We start from the raw sequence: 16,207 nt of genomic DNA, 5'->3' as shown, positions 1-16,207 counted from the left end.
TGTGTACACAGCTAGGGTGATACAGATACAGGCCAACCCTACGATACTTTCTGTTTCTGAGGTACTGTTTTCAGGAACTGAAGCTGGAACATTAGAACTGTAATTTCTTTCTATACTCTTTCCCTTATTTCTGCTGGCCTTCTCTATTCCCCGTATGCAGCCCTTTTACCTGATGGCCAGGTATTTCTTGACTTAGATATACTCCCTCTATGCAGCACCTGTCATGGCACAGTCTATAATAAAAAGCCAGGCTGTTTTAGTGTATTTCTCTGTGTGTGCCTAATGTGGCCAACTAGCTCAAGAAACCGAGGCCAAAATGGAGCTCTCAAAGGCAAACAGTGACTAAACCCATGCTTTGTTTAAAAAAGGAAAAATTTCAATAAGTTTGAAAGGAGGTTGCCCTTGGCCTAAAAATGGATTGTGGAGTTAGGCTATGGACAGAAATTACATATAAACTGGTATAAGTGATAGGAAACTGGTTCAAATCTGTAACACACCAGAAGTTCAGTGCACAGAGACTGCTTTGAAAATTGCCTAAACTGGTTTAAGATAAACTTGTATGGATATAGTATCAGACTTAACTGATTTAGGTTAAATTAGTTTATTAAACGTCTGTCCCTGATCCCCTCCAGATTCACAGTCCCCCAGAATCCCAGGATGCCTTGCACCTTCCCTGCAAACCCTTTGCAGAGTGGACAGGCTAGCCTTGGTCTAAACTGTCTGTTCCAGCTGTTCAGGGAGGTGTACTTTAGTGCCCACTGGCTTCTGGCCTGGGTAACTTCAGGCATGTGGCTGCATTTCTGGAATCAAAAGTGAATGTCTGTTTACTTTCTTATTGGTTCAATCTATGTGGCTTAAACTAACCTGAGAAGATGGAGTTGATTCAGCCTTGGGCTTTTTGGCTGTCTGTACTTAGCAATCTTGTGGCTAGCACTACTCAGTGCTACAAGCCTTAAGAGTGACTAGATAGGGAAGCATCACTTGGGGATATGAAATTCGAAAGACAATGGTCTAAACTAGAGGGCCACATATTTTGTTTTTCATGTAGGCCAGTGATTCTCAATCTTTTTAGACTTGAAACACCTTTGGATAATCTGGTGCGAGTGCTGGAGCAGCCAACCAGGAAACATGTTCTTCTTGACCTGCTGCTCACAAACAGGGAAGAATTGGTGGGGAAGATAGTAGTGGATGGCAACTTGGGCAGCGGTGACCATGAGATGATTGAGTTCAAGATCCTGAGGAAAGGAAAGAGAGAGCAGAAGAACCCTGAACATCAGAAAAGAAGACTTCAATTCAGTCAGGGAACTCATGGGCAGGATCCCCTTGGAAGCCACTCTGAGAGCGGGGGTAGGGAGGGGAGGGAGAGAGATAGGAGTCCATCCAAGAGAGCTGCCTGTACTTGAAAGAAGCCTTACTGGTTGGATCATAATGCTCAGAGAGTAGTAATCAATGGTTCAATGTCTACTTGACAGCCAGTATCAAGTGGAGTGCCTCAGGGGTTTGTCCTAGGGCCAGTTTTGTTCAATATCTTCATCAACAACCTGGACAATGGCATAGAGTATACCCACAGCAAGTTTGCAGATGACCCCAAGCTAGTAGATATGCTGGAGGGTAGGGCTAGGATTCAGAGTGACCTTGACAAATTGGAGGATTGGGCAAAAGAAATCGCTTGAGGTTCAACAAAAACAAAGTCCTTAGGACAGAATAATCCTATGCATCAGTACGGGATGGGGGCTAACTGGCTGGGCAGCAGCTCTGCTGAAAAAGACCTGGGGATTACAGTGGACAATAAGCTGAATATGAGCCAGCAGTGGGGCCTTGTTGCCAAGAAGGCTACCGGCATCCTGGGCTGCATTGGTAGGAGTGTTGCCAGTAGGTCAAGGGAAGTGATTATTTCCCTCTATTCAGCACTGGTGAGGCCACACCTGGAGTACTGGTTTCAGTTTTGGGCCCTCCACTACAGAAAAGATGTGGACAAATTGGAGAGGGTCTAGCGGGGGGAGACAAAAATGGGGAGGGGGTTGGGGGACATGATATATGAGGAAAGACTGAGGGAACTGGGCTTTTTTAGTCTAGGGAAGAAGAGACTGAGAGGGGATTTAATAGCAGCCTTTAGCTACCTGAAAGAAGGTTCAAAAGAGGATGGAGCTCGGTTGTTATCAGTGGTTACAGGTGACAACAAGGAGCAACAGTCTCAAGTTGCAGCAAGGGAAGCTTAGGTTAGATATTAAGAAAAAAATTCTCCCTAGAAGGGTAGTAAAGCACTGGAACAAGTTACCCAGAGAGGTGGTGGAATCTCTATACTTGGAAGTTTTTAAGGCCTGCCTAGACAAAGCTTTGGCTGGGATGATCTAGTTGGGGCTGGTCCTGCTTTGAGCAGGGGGTTGGACTAGATGACCCCCTGAGGTCCCTTCCAACCCTCATTTTCTATGATTCTATGAGAGGAGAGGATCTGTGTTAAATCTGCTTCTCTTTTCCCCCAACCACATACCCACCTTGTTTGTTGCTTGGTGACAACACATTGGTGGATATGATTGTGAGACTTCCATGGAGAGGTTTTCAGTTCAGTTTAGTCACCTTGAAACAGAACAGGGCCTAGGTGCCCTATACATCTGTCATTAAAAATATCCTTGAAGTAATGTTGCCTCATGAACTTCCATATGCTATGTTTAATCCAAAATAAATATGAATCACTGGCAACTACTTGATTTTTGTCCACTTTCTAATTGAAGTAGTTTATAGCAATGTCTAAGTTTGCTTTGTCCACCTGAAACTCTTCTAAACCAGATATTTCCTGGAGATTATCAACAGGAGAATACAGCTTGATGCATCTGAGGTGGCCTGCACCCCCGGGTTCCACTCTAGAATAGAGAGGTCTGAGGAAAGTGCTGGTGGTTGCCTTTCCTGTTGATTGCAAAGACAGCAGTATCTCAATATAACTGAACTGTGAGGCCACACAGACACCCTGAGGCCATGCATACTACTCAACATGAAAATCTCCTTGGCTGGAGAATGACAACTTCTTCCATGCATCAGTGAGGTGCTGCCTTTTATTTGAACCTTAAGTGTGAAAAGTGTGGTGGTTTTTCATGGCCTTATTCCGTCACTCATACTAAAGAGAAGGAGTTTACATTTGTCATACAAAAAGGGATGTCTTTATTTCATATTAAAGAAAAAAAAAGTCTAAAGTATCCTCAAGAGAGAAATTAGTGATTTTTCCCTTACACTTTTGCATCTGACTAGAAATGTAGATACAGTGGCTCTCATATAACTGCCCATACATTGGCAAAGCTCACCGATGACACTAAACTGTGGGGAAGTGTGGCCACGCCTCAGGGTAGGCTGACGATTCAGATGGACCTAGACAGATTAGTTAGATGAGTGGACCAGAACCAGATGCTGTTCAACACTGAGAAGTGTAAAGTGCTCCTTCTGGGGAGGAAAAATCCACAATGAACTTACAGACTCGGTAGTGCTACACTAGCAAGCACCACATCCGAAAGGGACCTGGGGGTCATAATTGACCATAAAATGAATATGAGGCACCAGTGTGACTACAGTTAGTAGAGCAAACAATACACTGGCATGCATAAACTGATGCCTCTCAAGCAAAACTAAGGAAGTTATTTTCCCTCTCTACTCTGCATTGGCGAGGCCACAGCTGGAGTACTGTGTCTAGTTCCGGGTGCCATGCTTCAAGAAGGATGTGAAGAAGTTTGAGAGAGTCCAGAGAAGAGCCACTTATATGATTAGATACCTGAAGAGTAGGGGTGGGCAATTATTTCAGGAGGAGGGCCACTTACCAAGTTTCGGCAAGCTGTCAAGGGCTGCATTGGTAGCCCTGCCCCTTGACAGATGCCCTGCTCATGGTCACCATTTTGTGACCGGAAATCCCACCCCCTAACCCCTGACCTTTGCCATGAGAAGTCCCTCCCCTTGCCTCCAGAAGTACTTCTTTCAGCAAGAGGTTTTGCCATCTTAGAACCAGAAAAATACCAAATTATATTCTAAAAAGTAAACACTTACAGCATTCATTATTTGGTTTAAAAAAATACTTTTGTCCTGATTTACATGCGTTTGTGTAGTGTATATAGAGGTGATTGCACGATAGCTTAAAATGAAATCTTATGAAGTATGTTGTGGGGGGTGGGTATAGGTTTGTGGGGGGCTGTGGATATGTGGGTGTGTGGATATGTGGGTGGGTACGGGGTTTGTGCGGGGCTGGGTGCCAGGGTTGTGTGAGGGGATGTGTGGAGTCTGCATGTTTGGCAGTGCAAGGGGGGTGTGGGTGCATGTGTATGGGGGGGTGTGGGACTCAGCCTATGAACACACACATGCACACTCTGCCTACACGCGTACACACACTGTCTCTGCCTGCCCCCTCCCTGCACACACTGTCCATGCCTGCATACACGCACCCATACTGGCATGGCTCCGTGCTCCCTGGTCCGACGATGCAGCTGGCATCCACATGGTGCTGGAGCAGGAGGGGCAGGAAGGGAGTGAAATGACTGGGAGTGGGTGGGGCTGGGCTTTTCAATCCTGCTTTTCAGTCCTACTGACCCTGGCTCTTGTCAGCTTTGACAGGCTGCCAGGGCAGATTAGTATTAATATTCTAAAATTTTTAGGGGCCCTGTGGCCTGGATATAATGGCCTGGTGGGGCCAAATCCAGCCCACAGGCTATTCTTTGCTCACCTCTGCTGAAGAGCAGGCCATACAAGGAAAGGCTGACAGATATGTGACTGTTCAGCTTAGAAAAGAGAAGACTTCAGGGGGATTTGGTGGCAGCTTACAAATGTATCAGGGGAAAGCATCAGGAGCTAGGCAAACAACTATCCACCAGAGCGCCCCAGGGGAAAAGCAGGAGCAAGGATCATAAATTTCTAGAAGAAAGTTTCAGACAGGATATAGGAAAAACTTCTTCACAGTTCATGTGACCAGACTCTGGAACAGACTCCCAGTAGAGGTAGTGCAGGCACATACCCTGGAGCTCTTCAAAAGGAGACTGGACGCACACTTTGCTGGGATTAGTTGACCTGAGCAGTCTTTCCTGCCCAGAGCAGGGGGGGGGGCTGGACCCAATGATCTCACAAGGTACCTTCCAGCCCTAAACTTCTGTTAATCTGTATGCAAACACTCACAAAATAAACCCAGATTTCAAATAGGAATCCAAAGTGTCAAAAATATTCTGACCTGTTGTGGTCTTTCTGAGGTCTTTGCAACAGATGAATTGCTTTTTTAGTTTAGTGTAGCCAGGAAATGAGTGAAAGATAAGAGTTAGCATTTTCCAGGGACCATTTTCCTTCAGTAGGAAGATTGAGGAATATTGCCTTGGCTTACCTGAGTGCTTCTCAGTTGGGTTCTGCTGCTGGCAAGGACTGTGTAACTGTAGTGAAACTGCCACATTCAAAGCCAACCCAGGAAGGGCTGTGCCACATGCATGAACTTCTCCTGCATTAGGGCTTTGATTAGCTTAAAGCAGTCAGGAGCCGTTTCATGCTGTGCAACTCTTTCTGATCTGGCACCCCCACCCTTCCTCCTTGAAAGAGAAACAGGACAATTCTACCCATAACTGCTTCTGGGAAAAGTGTAGGGGAAACAGCTGCACAGCACAGGGCAGATTTTGCTGCCTGCTTTAGTTTGATTAGCGAGCCCTAATGCAGGAAGGATGCATGGGGTAGTTTTACTTGTCTGCTACCACTGCAGCACCCCCAGGTAGGGTTACCATGTTATTTTTCCCTGACATGTCCTTTTTTTGGATCCTCCGATCTCCGTCCAGATGTTTGGTTTTTTTAAATAGGATCAGATGTCCAGAATTTTGGCCAGCTCAGCTTCGATTTTTCCTGGCACTTTCAGGCTTGCCCTAGCAAGGAGCTGCTTAGGGCTGTGGGAAGTAGGGGGAAGGTGATTGGAAGTAGGGCGCACACACATGGCCAGCAGGGTGGTGGGAGCAGTCCCTGCAGCTGGATACAGGTAAGTCTGGGGGGGTGGGGGGGAGGGTGTGAATTGGAGGGCCAGGGACGGGACTTGGGGGATGGCACATGAGTGCATATGTGTGTGTGTGGGGCAAGGGTGTGTGGAGAGGAAGGGTGTATGAGTGGGGTGGGTGCCTGCCAGCACTGGAGGAAGTGGTCTGGGCACTGGGGCTGTAGCAGGGCAAGGGGGATGCGCCTGCCCATCCAGTGGGGAAAGGGGCGGGGGGGACTTTCGGGGGTAGCAAGGAGCTGTGTGGCCAGCTGGCAGCACTGGAGCCAGTTTCTGTGTTTGCAGGGCAGCCAGGAGACACTGCAGGGCTGGATGGAGCAGGGGGCTGCGGATTGGGAGTGTGGGGCATTGGCAGTGCCAGGGGGCTGCAGGTTATGAGTAAGGGGCACCAGCATGGCCAGAGGATTGCAGGTTGGGAGTGAGGGACACTAGCATGGCCCAGGGGGCAGGGTACTGCAGGTTGGGAGTGAGGGGCACTGGCAGGGACAGCAGTCTGTGGGTCAGGAGTGAGGGGAAGGAGCAGGGCTGGGGGGGATGGGGGCTGTGGTATGGGAGTGAGGGCCAAAAAAATGGGCAGGGGCCCAACATATCACTGCCCCGTACAATCATCTACCCCTTAACCAACATGCAACAGGTGTCCCCTTTGTTGGAACTGGAAATATGGCAACCCTATCCTGAGGGAGCCTTGCAATACACCTTCATAGAGAAAAAATTATTCTAGATTTTGATCTGTTTGAGTACAATTTACAAGTGGCACATACATCTGGTGCACGTACCTCAAGAAGTTAGTATAAGTAGCTCAGGCACCTCAAACTCCAACTCACAGCCGGGAGTAATGAGCAGCAATTAAGAGACTCAGGGTGCAAGTATGGTCTCAGCGGAGACTGCTGGGCACAAAATTCTCCCCGAGCGCAGACAGCGCATGCACACTGGCAGTGGAATATATATAGAAAAGCACATTAAGAACTACCTGTTGCATTGCTACTCCTGAAAGAAAATACTTTAATTCTTTAAAATCATGTGTTCTAGTTAATGTATTGGTGAAACCAACCTTTTTGGAACACCAATTGCAGTATTTTAAGTCTTTTTTCTAGCAGTGATATTCCAGTTGAATTTAGTTTACAGTTCATTTGTGCTGGAGATTAGAATTTTTAGCCTATTGACTATAACATAACAAAAAAAAATCAGGACTTATTTAAAGAACTGGTAGTATCTTTTCCCTCTATCATGCAAGTCCAGAGCAGTTTTTCTTGCTTTATGACATATGTTTTACTTTACAGTGAGTTATTTTGTTACCATAGTAATGCTTTCCTCAAATGTTATCTTACAAGTTATCTTTTACTTTGCACCTGTCAGAAATGGCCAGCATCCCAGGACGCTTCCTGGACGGCTGTTTAAGTGTTGCAAGTATCTTGAAGTTGAGGTTTCAGTGTGTATGTGGAGCCATAAATACTTTTGTTAAATCTCAAATCAGAGGAAAATGTGCTAGTTACAAAAAATACAAAACACCAGAACTCTTGGTGGTTGGTAGGGACTGGGAGAAAAAGGGGAGGAAGTCCTCCCCTGACCTGATCTGTTTTGCATGCCTTATGAGCTCCCTGCATCTCTGGCGATTTAAAATACTTGAGGCCTACCTGTTGTGAGGCCATGACCCCTACCTGCTGTCGCCCATGTTCTCCAGACAGATTATCCTTTCACAGTTCTGCAAGTTTTAATTTTGTATATTGTTCTTTTCCTCAAAGTTTCTCTATGTTGGAGATTAATCTGGTTGACTTCAGTGAAATTGCATCAGGGTCAAATAAAGCACAATAAATATGTTGCTATGTTTGGACTGTAATTAAACCAAGAAGTCTTGCTCAGTGCATCATTATGCAAGGCATGGCACATACATAAAACAGAAAGGGAGTTCCTGCCCCAAAGACTTTACAAACCAAACAAATCCTATTGAAGGAGTGCTGTCCTTTTGTTCCCTGTCCCTGGGTTGTCCCCAGGCAATGTGATAAGTATACTTTCATACTGAGAAAGCTGTACTAAAATAAAGTGTTTACCACACTTTGCCTGTAATTTCAGCAGAGGGACATAGTAACAGTGTTAATAAAGATGCATAAAAAAAACCTACCGATTAAAAAACATTTTTATAGACACTGAGATAAAAGGTGATAATTTAAAAAGTTAATTAAATTAAATATTAGAATACATATGTAAATATTAAAGGTTTAAATGTTTAATTAAAAGTTATCATTATTTTTTAATATTTTAATTAAACTAAATATTTGATCAAACAAATTTAATTAAATACCTTTTATGTACTATTTAATTTTGATGACCATGGTATTGTATCACTGATTGCAATATACTAGCTCAATTACGTCTCTCATACTACTGCATATATGTTTTGTTATATGATCAAAACCACTGTGCACTGTAAAAGTGTTTTTCTTCATAATCAAACCTGGTTGTTGTAAAGCAGTTTGGAAAGTCTTTTTGTTAGTATACAAGGCAAAGCATTTTCAGATGAACAAATAAAGGGTATGTGCATGTAGCAGAAGACATGATATCCATTTAAACCTTTCAGATATTCAGACATCTGGATAAATCCAGCATAGATTAACCAAGTCTGACTGCAAAGCTTTCATTACACAAACTCTCACTGAAATAAACAGGATGCTTGCAATGTTGCTGTCAGTGTGAAATTATATAGTTATGAATAATGGGTTGTACTACCGAGCAGAAAACTAATACAGAAAAAAGAATAATTTGGTGGTTGAAGCAACAAGGCAACAGTACTAGACCGTAAACAGTTACCTTGCAATATTAAAAAAAAACAAAAAACTAGAGGAATTACATGCACATAGCTATTAAAATAGCATTACAAACATCACAGTGTTTATAGTACATAAAATTACCCACAGTTCTTGGGTTCCCAAATAGAAAATTATATAATGTAAAATTGCTGTGCCTGAGCACAACAGCAGTCCAAAATAAAACAGCTAGTGTCTGAACAATGAGTTTCTTTGCTTTTATAGGTTTTAGTTGAACCCTTTGTATTATTTTAACACCTCTCTTTGTATTTAGATTTCTAATATCTTTGATTTGGGGAAAGGTGGAAGGGGCAACCAATTTAATTCCATAATCCTCTGCAGCCTGACTTAATACAGTCACTGTGTCTTGTGCTGTGAATTTCATAATGGCACTCAGGGGGTTGCAGCATTTTACTGGAAAGGTCCCATCATCTTTTTTGTAGCCATTCAAGGCAAACTGTTTACAGTTCTAAGCACCCTATTCATAAAAATCATATCAACAAACCACACAACACCCCCACCACAATTGTGGTTAGGTCTTCTCACTGCAGGAACTGTTTATGGATGAAAAGCTCCTACTCTACATGCAAGTCATCACAACAATAATAGATTAGACAGGAGAATGTCTCCGTGTGGGGAACAGACATCTTCGATTGTAGCTGTGCAGTGAGAAGGATGGGAGCAAACTGTTAAAACAGAATTACCCAATTGAGGGAATTCCCTGTCCCTGGTGGAGTTCAGCATCTGCAAGTGTTGCTGAACTGCCTTTGCCAGGGAGGACCTTTTAAGGTCATAAAATATGACTGAAAAAAAACAAACAAAAACCAACAAAACACAAAACAAAAAACAGTGAACAGGCCAGTTTATAGGGGAGTTTGCTAGGGAAGGTCTACTTGGAGAGGGGCAGGAAAAGAGAGGTGGCAGATTTGAGACCAGAGGTGGCTGGGATGTCATAATGCCAGAGTCACTGCCACAGAGAGCTTTTCCATTGCTTGCACCTGTGAGATGTCTGTCCAGGCAGAACCACTCACTGTTGAGGCTCCCACTCAGGTTTTGGTTTGGTGCTGTGGAAACTGTGGCTTGCAGGTTCCTTCTAGTGACAAGGGGTGGGTATGTGCCTGCAATGTGAACAGTGCCTCCTGGTGGTGGCCCTCAGGAAGCAGGCTGAGCTACAGGGGGTGGTAAGGCTCCAAAGCATCCTCTGCTATGAGGGCTTCATTGTTTCAATGCTGGAGAAGACCTCTAGGACTGTGGAGGAAGGACTGCCAGAGGCAGCAGCACAGCAGGAAGAGGATATGGACTCCCAGGAAGCTGGAAGCTTGTGATTTCAGGCAGCAAACAGAAGTCTTCTATCCCCATCTGCAGTGGTTTTCTTGGAGAACAGATATGGAGCCCTAAGTAACAGAGGAGGGCATTCAGTCAGTGGAATAGATAGGCATCCCCGTGGTTGGGAGGATCGAGACCACTGCCACCAAAAGGAAAAGATGGGTGGTGGCAGTTGGAAACTCCCTTTCATGGGGGATGGAGGCATCCATCTTCTGGCCTGACCTGTTGTCTTGGAAGCTCTGCTGCTTGCCTGAAGCCTGGATCCAAGATGTCACAGAAGGATTACTAAGACTCATCCAGCCTTCTGAGTACTATCCCATGCTACTCATCCACGTGGTCAATAATGATACTGCCAGGGATGACCTAAGCAGATCACAAGTGATTACAGGGCTCTCGGTGCAAGGGTGAAGGGGATAGGCTTTTCAGTCAAGGGGAAGGGCCTGGGCAAGAGTGGCTGCATCCTGCAGATCAGTGCATGGCTGCACAGGTGGTGTTGCTAGCAGGGCTTTGGGATGTTGTTGCAAGAATTGCTAGGAAGAGACAGGATCCACTTGACAAAGAAAGGTAAGAGCATCTTTGCAGACAAGCTCACTAACTTAGTGAGGAGGGCTTTAAATTAGGTTCACCAGACCAAAACTCTGAGGTAAGCAGGGAAGCAGATGACCTAGAGGAGGCACAGGTGGGAAGGGGCAGAGGAAGCCTTCTCATTCTTCCTGAGAAAGTAGGGTAATTGGCTAGTTACCTCAGGTGTCTGTAGACAAACGTATGGAGCCTGGGAAACAAGCCAGAAAAAAAAAGGAAGTTCCTGCACATTTCCAGCACTATTATGTGATTGGAATAACAGAAATTTGGTGGGATAGCTCACATGACTGGAGCACTGTCATGGATGGGTATAAACTATTCAGAAAGAACAGGCAGAAGAGAAAAGGGAGATGAGTTGCACTTTATGTAAGAGCCATATGGTTGCTCAGAGCTCCAGTATGAAGCTGGAGACAGGCCTGTTGAAAGTCTCTGGGTTAGGGTTAGAGGGGACAGCAACAAAGGTGATGTCATGGTACTTGTCTGCTATAGACCACCAGAACAGGAGGATGAGGCTTTCTTTAAATAGCTAGCAGAAGTTTTCAGATGACAGGCTCTGGTTCTCATGGGGGACTTCACTGACCCTGACACATGCTGCACAGGCAATCCAGGAAATTTTTGGAGAGTGTTGGGGACAACTTCCTGGTACACATGTTGATGAGTCCAACTAGGGACCATGCACTTCTTGACCAGCTGCTCACAAACCAGGAAGACTTGGTGGGGAATGTAGAAGTGAATGGCAACATGGCCAGCAACGACCATGAGATGACTGAATTCAGGATCCTGAGAAAAGGAAGGAAAGTAGCATAGTAAGGACCCGGACTTCAGGAAAGCCAACTTACACTCGTTCAGGGAACTGATGGGCAAGATCCCCTATGAGACCAGTCTGAGAGGGAAGGGAGTCCAGGAGAGCAGGATGTACTTTAAAGAAACTTTACTGAGAGCAGAGGAACAAATCATCTCAATGTGCAGAAAACTAGGAAGTATGGCAGAAGACCAGCTTGGCTTAGAACGAAATACTTCAGTGAGCTAAAACACAAAAATGGAAGCTTACAAGAGGTGGAAACTTGGACAAATGACTAAGGAGGAGTATTATAATATTGCTTGGATATGCAGGGATAGAATTGGGAAGGCCAAAGTACAGTCGGAGTTGCAGCTAGCAAGGGATGTGAAGGGTGACAAGATGGGTTTCTACAAGTATGTAAGCATCAAGATGATCGGGGAAGCGTTGGCCCTTTACTGAATGGGGAAGGCAACCTAGTGACAGAGAATGTTGAAAAGGCTGAAGTACGCAATGCCTTTTTAATTTCAGTCTTTGCAGGCAAGGTCAGCTCCCAGAGTACTGTACCTGGCAGCACAGTTTGGGAAGAAGGTAAGCAGCCAACAGTGGCAAAACAACAGGTTAGGGATTTAGAAAAGATGGGCATGTACAAGTCCATGGTGCCAGATGTGATGCACCTGAGGGGACTGAGGGAGTTGTGTCCTAGGGGTGGCCGTGATCTCCTCTAGCGCCCCCTACCATGCCAAGTCAGTGTTAAAGCACCCTCACAATCTCACCCGCCAGGTCTTTGATGTTCTGTAGTTACGTAGGGAGGCCGCCCTTCGTTCCCTTGGCTACGGTTCTGCTGGTTCCCCCTGCAGCTCGGTTCTATAATGGGGTTCTGGGCACCCCAGCCTTATGGGCTACGCGCGGCTGCAACCACCCGTGCCACGCCTCAACCCTCACAGATGTACCAGACGTTGTTTGTCTACTTTACTCTCCTACGCCTCACCAGTTCTGGTTTGCCTCGCAACCGTGCTCCCTGGCACTCAATCTCTGTCCCCTTTCTGGGGCTTCTTACACTGCCCCTTTTCTGTAGGGTTACCACTGCCTTGGGGCTCAGGCGGCCATAGCCGTGCCTGGCTCCAAATCTCCTCCTAGGGTTCCCAAACCCCCCTGCAGGGCTCAGGTGGCCTCAGCCTTACCTGGCCTCCGATTCTCCACTCCACTTCTCGGGGCTGGGGTCAGTGCATCCTCGAATGCCCCAGGGGTTGGTCCTGGGGATGGTTTGTTCAATATCTTCATCGATGCCTTGGAAAATGGGATGGAGTGAACCCTCAGCAAGTTTGCGGATGACACCAAGCTGGAGGGAGTAGCAGATACACTGAAAGGTAGGGCTAGGATTCAGAGAGGCCTAGACATATTGGAAGATTGGACTAAAATAAATCTCATGAGGTTCAACAAGGACATGTGCAAAGTCCTGCACTTAGGACAGAACAGTCCCATGCAGCAGTACAGGCTGGGGGCTGACTGGCTAGGCAGCAGCTCTGCAGAAAAGGACTTGGAAGTTATAGTGGACAATATACTGAATATGAGTCAACAGAGTGCCTTGTGAAGGCACCTAACAGCATACTGGGCTGTCTTAGTAAAAGTGTTGCCAGCAGATTGAGGGAAGTAATTATTCCCCTGTATTTGGCACTGCTGAGGCCACATCTTGAATACTGTGTCGAGATTTGGGTCCCCACTAGAGAAAGGATGTGGACAAATTGGAGCGAGTCCAGCAGAGGGCAATGAAAGTGTTTAGGGAGCTGGGACACATAACTTAAGAAGAGAGGCTGAGAGAACTGGGTGTATTTGATTTTAGGTAACACATGCAGTAGTGACATGTGCTGCCTCTTGTTTTTCTGGCATTTTTTTTTTAACCTTGGTGTCAAAAAACCCCACCTCAGTGCTAATTAGCAGTGTAGCAGATGCATGCTTGTGTGGTGTTTGTGGCACAAACCACATTTTCACACTCGTTTGGACATGCCCTTAAGTTGTCAGTGGGGCATCCAAATGCCAGAGAGATGATCTGAGATGCAGGACTGAATGGATGGAGATAACTGAGGAGCAAAGTGGTTTATAGCTGATCCTCTGAATGGGTGAAATCACTCAAGGGAATGCACAGGGAAAATGAAAGGGCCCCACAACACTTTGTCCTTGGGTCCTCACAAGAATGGGAGAAAGGAAAGTCCTTCAAGAGGACCCTGAAAGAACTGCCAGAAAGGTAGGACAACATGAGGAAAGAAGGAAAAGTTATTGGTGGTGCTGAAAGCAGAAGAGAAGTCCAAGAGAAAGAGGAGGTGGAACAGATATGAAGATCTGACTAAGAGGGTGTTGGAAATTTTGCTGAGTGGTCTAGAGAGGAAATGGTACAAGAGCCAGACTGTAACTAACCAATTCCGCCGCAGGTTAGTACTTGTAAACACAAGAACTACACTGCGGTGGTGGTATTTAGTATGCTGCAGTGAACATTTAGTCACTGATGGGGCTGGCTGAGCCATGACAGTGCTCCAGTGTGGGCGCTGCCTGTTAGCTAGCCCTGCACTGGAACATCCTCGTGCCCAAGTCACCCTCTTCTGCAGCTTGTTGAGCTGGCGGGGGCGCGGTGAGGGACTGACCCCCACCCAGGGTCCCCTGCCAGCCAGGGCTGTTCTAACCTGGCTCAACATGCTGCGGTCCCAGGCACATGTGTAAATGTGGTGCCTGGGACCAATAAACTCCAAAGCGATATGCACCAGGTTTATTGCGTCACATTAATTCCATGTGTAGATGATCCCACTGGGTAGAATCCACAGACTTCACAGGAACTAAGACAGAGATCATTATGTGTGTAACATAAATATCGGTCTCATTCTAATAATCCCATAATTTTAAAACAAATATTTAAGAAGGCAGCGGGCCTACTTCTTGACATAACCCAATGATTTGCAAAAAGTATGAAGGAGCCAAGAATGTGGTGCTAATATTACAAGATTAGGGCACAGATCCATCATTATATTCACATTTGACACTGAGGGTGTTTTAGGAAAATCTAGATTTAAAAAGCCCCACTCTTTTGGTATTTAAGGACCAAAAAACTTCAGGAATGTCAGGAAACCAAAAAATATATTATACATTTGTTCTTATGTTTTAGCATCATTGTGCAACTCAGAGGACATTATGTTCCATACATAACAATGAAACAAACTATGATTTAGTAAGCAAACTAATTATAAATATGGGTAAAGCATCTTTCAAAACTAGTACACGTTTCACAAGACAATCTCACGATATGGGTGGCAGTAAATATCAGAAATGCCTATAATCTGACTTGGTACTTGAATTTACTTCAATAAATAAAACTAGCATCATTTGTAGTTGTCCAATATAACACATTTAGACATGAAGGTTGAAACAATAGTAGCTAATTATACCATTCTGGTAGAGTTGATACAGAAAAACCCCATTTTTAAAAGGAAAAGAAAAATGTACATGAAATATTTAGCACAAAAGATAACTATTAACTAGATCCATAATTATATTAAAATAACAGTAATATTTGTATATCCAGTGACTTAGCTACAGAGATGCTTGATAAATCCTGAGTCATGTATACAAAAACTACAGGACTAATTCTGCCTTCATTTCCTAACTACTGAAGTTGACGGCATGCAGAATCAGGACTTAAAGGAACTCCATTTTTAGATGTAAGTTGCTGAAATAGCTTAGTGATATTATGCACTTTTCTAGGGGTCAGAGCCCTTTTGTGTATTGTTTATGCCCTGGAATGAGAGCACCACCTACACTGGTAGCTGCTTGCCTGAGAAGGAATATTTTATCATAACTGAAGGATAGGTGGAGATTTAGGGCCTGATCCAAAACCCAGTGAAAAAAGAAGACCCCTTATGACTTCAGCAGGGTCTGGGCCAGGCAATTAAATATGGATGTATTGATATACAGAATAATGAAAACTAGACTGTCACTCAGCACCTCCTTTGGAAGGAACCTTATAGCTTGCCTGTTTTCCTGTATCAATGTTGGTTGTCAGAAATGTTATGGTACAATTTTACCATTTAAATAAATGTATTTACTCAATCTCTAATTTAATCTAATTAGATATAAATATATGTACATACTTAGCATAGTCATTAATGTTGCTTGCTTTCTTATACGTTATCCATATTTGAAAATTTGCATCTATATATATTCTACTGCTTGTGTCTATATACCATGTGTATAAAAATATTGAAAATTATAGACCTTTGTAAAGAAAAGTTATCAAATTGTAGTGATGATGTACATACCGTCTAGCAGATCAACAGCTAACACCAGTTAATGGCTGCCATAAGAGATATGAGATATGGATCAGTCCTCAGAGTAACAGATGATATTATTCCATGCAGGTTGCATTTTATGCTCTTGTGCACAGGTTTTAAAATTTGCAAGAGTAGGAAATAATGTATTTACATTGTACAGAACAAGCAGTCTATAAACTGCTGCACAGATTAACAAATATAAGACAGAATTCAGAGACAAAGGAGAGTGTCTTCTTGACTATTTCTCACTAGTCTTTCGAAAGAGACGGCATTAAACACAATTCTTGGTTGTGGAGCACCATCTAGAGGGAACAGGTGTTTGATGCAACAGTACAATGAAAATTGTGTCAAATTTTGACAAGGAAAGCTGCCAAACTGGAATCTGCTTAATATTTGACAGCTATTTAGCTAAAAATCA

The 16,207-nt window shown here is 44.5% G+C and overlaps 1 long non-coding RNA gene across 1 annotated transcript in view; it reads right to left on the bottom strand.

Moving 5' to 3' along the window:
- The window catches only part of LOC149858227 (uncharacterized), a 65,830-nt gene extending 49,918 nt beyond the window's left edge, over positions 1–15,912 (bottom strand). The window contains exon 1 of the long non-coding RNA XR_016443943.1: positions 15,778–15,912. This is a non-coding gene — a long non-coding RNA (uncharacterized LOC149858227). The remainder of the gene's footprint in view (positions 1–15,777) is intronic.
- Positions 15,913–16,207: the final 295 nt, after the last annotated feature.

Source organism: Crocodylus siamensis, chromosome 8, assembly GCF_052110815.1.
Source record: "Crocodylus siamensis isolate JL-2025a chromosome 8, ASM5211081v1, whole genome shotgun sequence".
NCBI lineage: Eukaryota > Metazoa > Chordata > Crocodylia > Crocodylidae > Crocodylus > Crocodylus siamensis.
The sequence above is the reverse complement of the archived record's forward strand: the minus strand, read 5'-3'. Positions and strand labels throughout refer to the sequence as shown.